The following is an 8,374-nucleotide window of genomic DNA, read 5'->3' as shown; positions in this document are numbered from 1 at the left end:
GGCTTAGGTCCCAGGCACACTGCTTGGCCAAGGAAGTTGGGTCACTTGATTGGCAGTCTGGCATGTGGAATAAAGTGGGGTTGTTTGCCAAAGGAAAAGTGGGGTGCTAGAACCAGAAGAAGGGGGGAAGAGACTCTAGGTCAGCAGAAAGAACAGATTCTACGATAAAAGTCTTCAGAGCATTTTATGACGTATTAAGGTATTGGATATAGCACCTTCTCTTTCTTAAAATAATTGCCATAATTTGGACATTGGGACATTAAGAATATTACATGAACCTAGGGTTCCTATAAGGAGGCATTAAGATGTGGTTCTTAAAAATTCTTGTAGAAACTACAATTTCTTCGCCCAGACCTGCCCCCCCACCACCGCCCCCGAGAAGTATGCAGTTGGGAACAGCTTGCTTGACACCTTGCCCCTTGATTCAGTTAATACATCTTGGTTGAGGAGCAGGAAAGTATTCCTTGTCACAGGGAAGATGAGATACTATTGGCAACAGCAAAGGCTGTTACCCTTTCTCCATCCCTCCTAACTAGCAATGGTTTGGAGTTCGGGAGATTTTTGGTTGACAAAACAAACATGAAATAAGTCTTTAAAGAGTAGTTATAAACTTTAGGGTACATAGGCTACCCAGATGCATGTGTTTTCCCGATCTACTCCTCCGTGAAATTCTGGGATGACTATAAAGTATTTGCCCATGACGGCACATTGTGTCTGTATGTTTGTTGCTGTCTTCTGTGTCAAACAGGCACTCGATATATATATATATTTTTGGAATAAGAGTGTTGATGACTGAGTGAGTCTACCTACTATTAACAAAATAGGTTTTATGACTGGACAAGTTTGTTTTGCAAAATATTTCTTTAAAAAGTAGCGGTTTTTGCTTTCAGACTACTCAGAAACTGAAACTTTTGGAAGGAAAGATCTATTTCAACTATTTCTTCTGTTTTGGATTTAGACTTACTAGTTTTAACTCTTTCTAACATACCATATAATTTTACCATATAATTTATTTATTTATTATGCTTGTTACCTATCTCTGCATGACAGAAGGTAGACTGCACAGAGATAGAGATCTTTGCCAGTTTTGTTTAATGCTGGGTTTCTAGTATGTGCTCAATAAATAATTTGAATGGCTTAATACTACATAATTTGCTTATTTCTATATTGATGGTTAATTGGTTGTCTCTCTTACTGGAATACAATCTCCACAGGGCAGGGATCTTTTTCTGTTTTATCCTAAGTACCTTGAACTGGACCTGCCACATGTTTTGTTTCAAGTAAATATTTGACGAAAGGATGAATGAATGAAATATTTTGATATAAGTCAATCTATCTCTATCCCCCAAATTATAGAAACATATTTAAAGTTATTTAAGATGTTGCTAAATTGAAGCATTAGCACAGTATTTCCTTACTGAAGATAGCTTTTTAAAATTGAGATGTAATTGATATATAAGATTATGTAAGTTTAAGGTGTACAGCATACTGATTTGACACATGTATATATTGAAATATGATTACCACCAAAGTGTTACCTAACACTTCCATCAAATCACATAGTTATCTCTCTTTTGTGGTGAGAACATTTCAGATATAATCTCTTAGCAACCTTGATAATACAGCATTGTTGACTGTAATCACAATGCTGTGCATTAGATCACCAAAACTTATTTATCTTTTAGTTGTGAGTTTGTATCCTTCAACCACATCTCCCTAATTCTCCCAGTCCCGAGTGCCTGGTAACCACCACCCTGTTCTCTATTTCTACGAGTTCAGCTAAAGAGAGCTTTAAAATGAACATGTACATTAGGACCATATTCTTAGCTATTTGCGGAATTCCTACATGATTTGAGCCTCACTGGAATCAGTTCCCACACCCTATTCCAAGAACAATTCCAAGAGTAGATGCTTGCTGAGCCTCTACCTTCTCAAGTTCATAGTTCAAAAATTTACTTACAACATTTAATAAAATGTTAAAAGTTTCCTTAGAACTGCATTTTAATATAATACCTACTTAATTTTAATCCTTATTAAAAATAAAAGTCAGTGGGATCCACATTCCAACGATCAGTTAACTTGTTGAAGATTATGCTTTCACATGCTTAAGGAAAATATAAAAGGTATTAGAGAGTAAAGTAAAGCCAGAATGAAGAAAATTATACTCTACTAACTAGTTTCCCTTTCTGTCTCCATAGGCCAAAAATAACACCTTAGTAGTAGCTGGGTCCTGCTTCTTATATAATTAACAAAGGGCTGGCTGGTGGGCTCTTCATGAATTGTTTTCTAGGAGGCTCATGAGATCTAAGGATAGCATTATAATTGGGAATAATTTTCTTCTCTGCAGACTATCTATTTCAAAGAAAAAAAGGAATATTATCTGACTTTTTTTGTTATAGACGTAGTCATTTTACGGCAAGAAAGCCAGAAAAAATGTTGTTTTATGTCACCTAATTACTAGCCAATTATATAAAATTACTCTTTAGGGGCACCTGGGTGGTTCATAGGTTAAGCATCTCACTCTTGATTTCGGCTCAGGTCATGATCTCAGGGTTGTGAGATCAAGCCCCATGTTGGGCTCCACACTGGGCATGGAGCCTGCTTACTATTTTCTCTCTCCCTCTCCCTCTGCCCCTCCCTCCTCTAAAATAATTATTCTTTATATATGAATTCTCTTCTTGTGAGTGAATTCTAGTACTGAAAAGACTAACAGATCTCATTTGGAACATACTTATATTGTTCTAATGTACATGTGATTACATAGCTATGGGCTAGAAGTTTCAATCACTTGTTTGCTCAACTAGTACTTATTGACACCTTGAACTCTAAAACTCAACAATAAGAAAATGAACAACTCAATTAAAAAATGGGCCAAAGACCTGAACCTCACCAAAGAAGACATACACAGAAGGCAAATAAGCTCATGAAATGATACTCAACAACATCCTTGGGGAATTACAAATTAAAACAATGAGATACCATTGTACACCTATTAGAATGACCAAAATCCAAAACACTGACAATGCCAAGTACTGGTGAGGATGTGGAGTAATAGGAACTCTCGTTCATTGCTGGCAGGAATGTAAAATAACACTTTGGAACACAGTTTGGCAGTTTCTTACAAAACTAAACATTCTCTTACCATGTGACCCAGCAATTGCGCTCCTTGGTATTAATCCAAATGAACTGTTGTGTCCACACAGGAATCTGCACATGGATGTTTATAGCAGATTTATTCATAATTGCCAAAATTTGGAAGCAACCAGGATGTCCTTCAATAGGTGAATGAATAAATAAACTGTGGTACATCTAGACAATGGAATATTATTCAGTGCTAAAAATTAATGAGCTTTCAAGCCAGGAAAAGATGAGAAGGAACCTATAATGTGTATTACTGAGTGGAAAAAAAGCCCATCTGAAAAGGCTGCATACTGTCTGATTCCAACTATGTGACTTTCTGGAAAAGCCGAAATTACAGAAGCAGTCAAAAACTGGTGGTAGTCAGGGGTTAGTAGGGAGGGAGGGATTAAGAGGCAGAGTTCGGAAGATTTTCAGGGCAGGGAAACTATTTTATATGATACTATAATGGTGGGTATATGCCATTATACATTTGTCAAAACCATAGAATGTACAGCACCAAGAGTGAACCTTCATGTGAACTATGGACTTTGGGTGACTATGATGTGTCAGTGTAGGTTCAGGGATTGTAACAAATGTACCACTCTGGTGGGGACTGCTGATAGTGGGGGAGGTTGTGCATGTACAGGGATAGGCGGTATATGGGAACTCCTTGTACCTTCCACTCAATTTTGCTGTGAACTTAAAACTGCACTAAAAAATAAATTTTATTAATTAGAAAATGGAACTACAATGTTAAAGAGTTGGGGTGAGGAAGCTCCTTCTTTTTCCTGAGCGGAGAACGAACTGGAGGTGAGCAGGAGTGGGAGTTGAAGGAGCCACTGAGGTAATTCAGTGAGAGATGATAGTAACTCAGACACAAGCGTGACAGTGGAAAAAGGGAGAGGTGGACAGATTCAGATGCGTTTTGGTGATAGAACTGACAGAGCTAGCTGAGGGGCTGAATCTGCTTTTAAAGGAAAGGGACAATCAACAATGCCCCTGGGTCATGATCCCAGGGTCCTGGGATAGAGTCCCACATTGGGCTCCCTGCTCAGTGGGAAGCCTGCTTCTCCCTCTCCCACTCCCCCTGCTTGTGTTCCCTCTCTCGCTGTGTATCTCTCTGTCAAATAAATAAATAAATTAAAAAAAAAAAAATGCCCCTGGGTGACTAGCGATACTATTCACTGAGAAAAGGAAGATGGGCAAGGGAGTGGGTGTGGCTGTGGCGCACAGGGGTTTTTGGAAGGGGAAATCAAGAGTTCCATTGTAGTTATGTTGAGTGTGAGATGTCTGAGGTAGTCAACTGGAGATTCAGTAGGTTATTTTTTGTTTGTTTTGCTTTGTGGAAATAGAAGTTTCGCTCTCTAATGCCATAGTTTCTCAAAAGTGACCTTTCCTGATTGGATTTTTTTTACTTTTTATTTGCATAACTGTAGCCTCCCCTCCCCCCCCTTTTTAAAGAATAAAAGATAAAACTGATTCAAATGTCTCAAGTGTCAAATTCTCCAGAAAATTGCTTGTAGTTTTGGTATGAGTTTTTCCAACTTTATTTCCACGGCTCTTACAGAGGTTTTGAGGATTTTGAGGCCAAGTTTCAGATAGCTCAGGCTCAGGTATGAATTTCTTCCTCTAGTAGTTATCTGCAAGAAGGAATGCTCTCAGAACCTGGGTACATAAGAACACAGGCTCAGCTGGGATACCGAACCACACGTGGATTACATGATGTACTACACAGCATGGTACATATTTGTTCATTTCAGTCATCCTTACCAGACTGAGCATGTACAGGCCACAGATTTTATGCCCTGAGCATTAGCATATATGCAGTATTGGATATTTGTGTATTAGATTAACATATAAATAAATCTTCCTTACAGAGAGATAGGCTAGGAGAAGAAATGGGAAGAGCCAGGAAGGAAACCAACTTGAGCCACTGGGTTGTTCATATAGATCCAATGCTCTTACCAGAAGTAAAGTCGATGGTAACAACTATAATCAAGCAACCAGTTGTTTTCTCTATGCAATGGCAGACAATTAGTTTCACAGATTTCTTTCATTAAATTGACTGAATTTAATAATTTAGTAGTAAGTTAGCAAACATTCCCTCTTCTAAGGATGATACAATGTCCATATGAGGTGTAGTTTGAAGATGTCCATAAACACTTTTATGAAAGCTCTAGATTTTACTTTAGAGATTTAGAGGTTTTGATGATTTTATTGGCCTTTAATGAGAATTTTTTACTTTCAATCGGAGAATATTCACTTTCTAAATTAAAAAAAGGCATTTGGTGTTTAAAGAGAAAGAAATATCACTATTTTTTGTGATTTTAATTCATTCACTTAACAAATATTTGATTTTTTATTATTAACATATAATGTATTATTTGTTTCAGGGGTACAGGTCTGTGATTCATCAGTCTTACACAATTCACAGTGCTCACCATAGCACATACCCTCCCCAATGTCCATTACCCAACAAATATTTGATAGATTACTGTCATGGGGACTTTTCTGGGCTACACAAAGCAATTCACTTCTAGAGTTTGCACTCTGGTAGGAGAAGACAAACACATTACAAACAAATCATGTGTTTGGTGACAATTTAAGTGCTATAAAGACAAATGAAGCAGGTCCAAGGAGATGGAGGGCAGAGAGAATGTGTACATTTTTAGATAGGGGTCAGGGCTGACCTCTCAGAGGACATGACATTCGATCTAAAACCCAAATGAAGTGAGGATGGGAGTTAGTTGAAGATAATAAGAACATTCCACACAGAAAGAATGGCAAGTGCAAAGGCCCAGAGTTGAGGGATTGACACACAATTATTTATGAGTAGATTTAAATCACAACCTTCTATTCTTTTCCTTTCTATTACTTAAAGTAGGCCCTTTTATGTCAAATAAGCAAGACACCAGGAGAGTAATTACCATATAGTCTTCTAAAATTCTTCAGATTGCAGCAGTTCAAATTTAGTTCAAACTGCAGGTGGCTGGAAATCCTTGGCTGAATTGTGGGAACAAGTAAGTCACTTTATCTGTTTATCTTTTTGCTTCTGTTCAATTATCATTTCCCCTCCCTGCTACAGAAAAAAGGTAAAAAAAAAAAAAAATACAGAGAGAATGAGAATTAGAATGTGCCAAGGGCAAAATAACCTGTGAAGACAAAGTTAACTAATCCCGTTGAGGCTACACAATACTTAAGGGCTCTAAGTAAATATATTAGGATCCTTCAAGCACTTGAGGAACATGTTTACCTCACATATATGAGAGTTGGTTTTTCCTTTCATTCAGCAAAGGACATCTTCTGAACAATACTTGGTTACCCTCATTCTTTTTTTTTTAAAGATTGTATTTATTTATTTGACAGAGAGATAGAGAGAGAGAACAAGTAGGCAGAGAGGCAGGCAGAGGGAGAGGGAGAAGCAGGCTCCCCGCCGAGCAGGGAGCCCGATGCGGGGCTCGATCCCAGGACCCTGGGATCATGACCTGAGCCGAAGGCAGCTGCTTAACCAACTGAGCCACCCAGGTGCCCCGGTTACCCTCATTCTTATAAGCCAGGGGATTTTAAAGGAATTAGGATGAAATTACCTTTTAAATGCTTTCTAATTTAAATGTCTCAGCGACCTCATTTGGCTTTTTCCAGGTGATAAGGATTCAGGTGATTTTACAATGTTGATATTAACAAATTTGCAGGGACGGTAATATTTGCAATTTATGTCAACAAAATTTGCATCTTCATGCAAAATTTGCTAGACAGATTTTTCTCAAAATAAGAGGGATTAAGATGGATTGACTTAAAATAGACACACAAAAACTTAGAGTGTCCCAGGATATCCCAAAAAGACTGGGCTAGCTTCCTTCAGTGCAGTTGAAATAATGGAACGAGGAGAGACGAAAGTGATTGGCTACAGGAGAACAAGCCACAGACAAAGGCAACATATAGTGCCTCTGTAATTTTTCAATGAAAAAAAAAAAAGTAATAGACTTTATTTTTTCAAGCAAAATTGAATAAATAAATGCGTGTCCATTTTTATTGCTATAATCTCAGAATTGTTTTATCTTAATTTCTGATTGGTACTTTATCATCAATGATTTAGAACATTATACAGCTTTTAATTTCTCTTGGTATGTGTTTATTGATCTGTAAACATATACAAGAGATGTTTCTTCAAGAAATCCCACCATACTTTAGTAATGTAGGAACCCCTTCCCTCTCATGGAGACTACCTGTCACCCTCAAGTAAGTAGAATGAACAGATCTCAGGTATTTAGAAAAGCGGCGTTGATGGTGGTGTGGATGCTCAGAGCTGAGACCTCTGAGGAGGAAGTTGTTATAAATGGAGGGGTGGGGGTAAGAACCTCACAAGGGCATTCGAGGATTATGAGGAAATGAATTCAGAAGGTCCTTCAGAGGACAGCAGTCTTGGCAGCAAATTTCACATTTGGTGAAGAGGCAGTCAGAATGGAATCTGGAATGTTCTAGCTTGTCTGATGAGGTGAATGTTGATGCCATTCACTGATACATACATCAGGGAGCAGGTTGAATTGTCCTGGGAAGAGAATGGTCAGAATGACATGGTTGGGCCTCGGATATTTTGATCTTGAGGTGCTTATGAGACACACAAATGGAGGTTTCCAATAAAAACTTAGATATTGAGTTTGGAGCTTGTGATAAAGGTGGGAATAGAGGTGCATGGTTCAGAGTTGTCTGCATGTATGTGATAGATAAAGCCCTAGAAGTAAACAACAAAAGCCAAGAAAGTGCAAATGGATAAGAGGGAAGACTGAGGATGTAACATTTGAAAAGGCAATACGCACAATGGGAAAAATATGTGTGTACATATTTACTTTTATGTAAATCGTTTGGTTTTCCCTAGACTTAAATATTGTCTTTTTCGTTGTTTGCTCAGTTTCCTAAGTACTTATTACTAATCCATTCCACACTCTCAGGGCATTCAAACACATCAGAAAATGTATCACATTCTTGGGGACATCACTCCCGAGTCCTCTGTCCTTCTCTCTAGTCCTAATCGCTGCATGGTTGTCGTCCTAGGGGTCATGGGTGGGGGTTCCCTTCACTTCTCTCCTGTTCCGAGCCTCAATTCCTGGATCTTCTCCATTCTCCGTTTAATGCCTTCATATTGATGGAGTTTCCAGAAGTTTCCTGGTTAAGGGTACATGGAAGATAAATTCCTTGAGAAGTTGAAGATATACAAATGCGTTTATCCTGTCCTAACTCTTTAGTCATAGCTTGG

The sequence above is a fragment of the Mirounga angustirostris genome, unplaced genomic scaffold (genome assembly GCF_029215605.1).
Source record: "Mirounga angustirostris isolate CCGP_5_RB_7025 unplaced genomic scaffold, mMirAng1.0.hap1 SCAF_4, whole genome shotgun sequence".
In the NCBI taxonomy this organism is placed as follows: domain Eukaryota; kingdom Metazoa; phylum Chordata; class Mammalia; order Carnivora; family Phocidae; genus Mirounga; species Mirounga angustirostris.
This window is presented reverse-complemented; position numbering follows the sequence as displayed.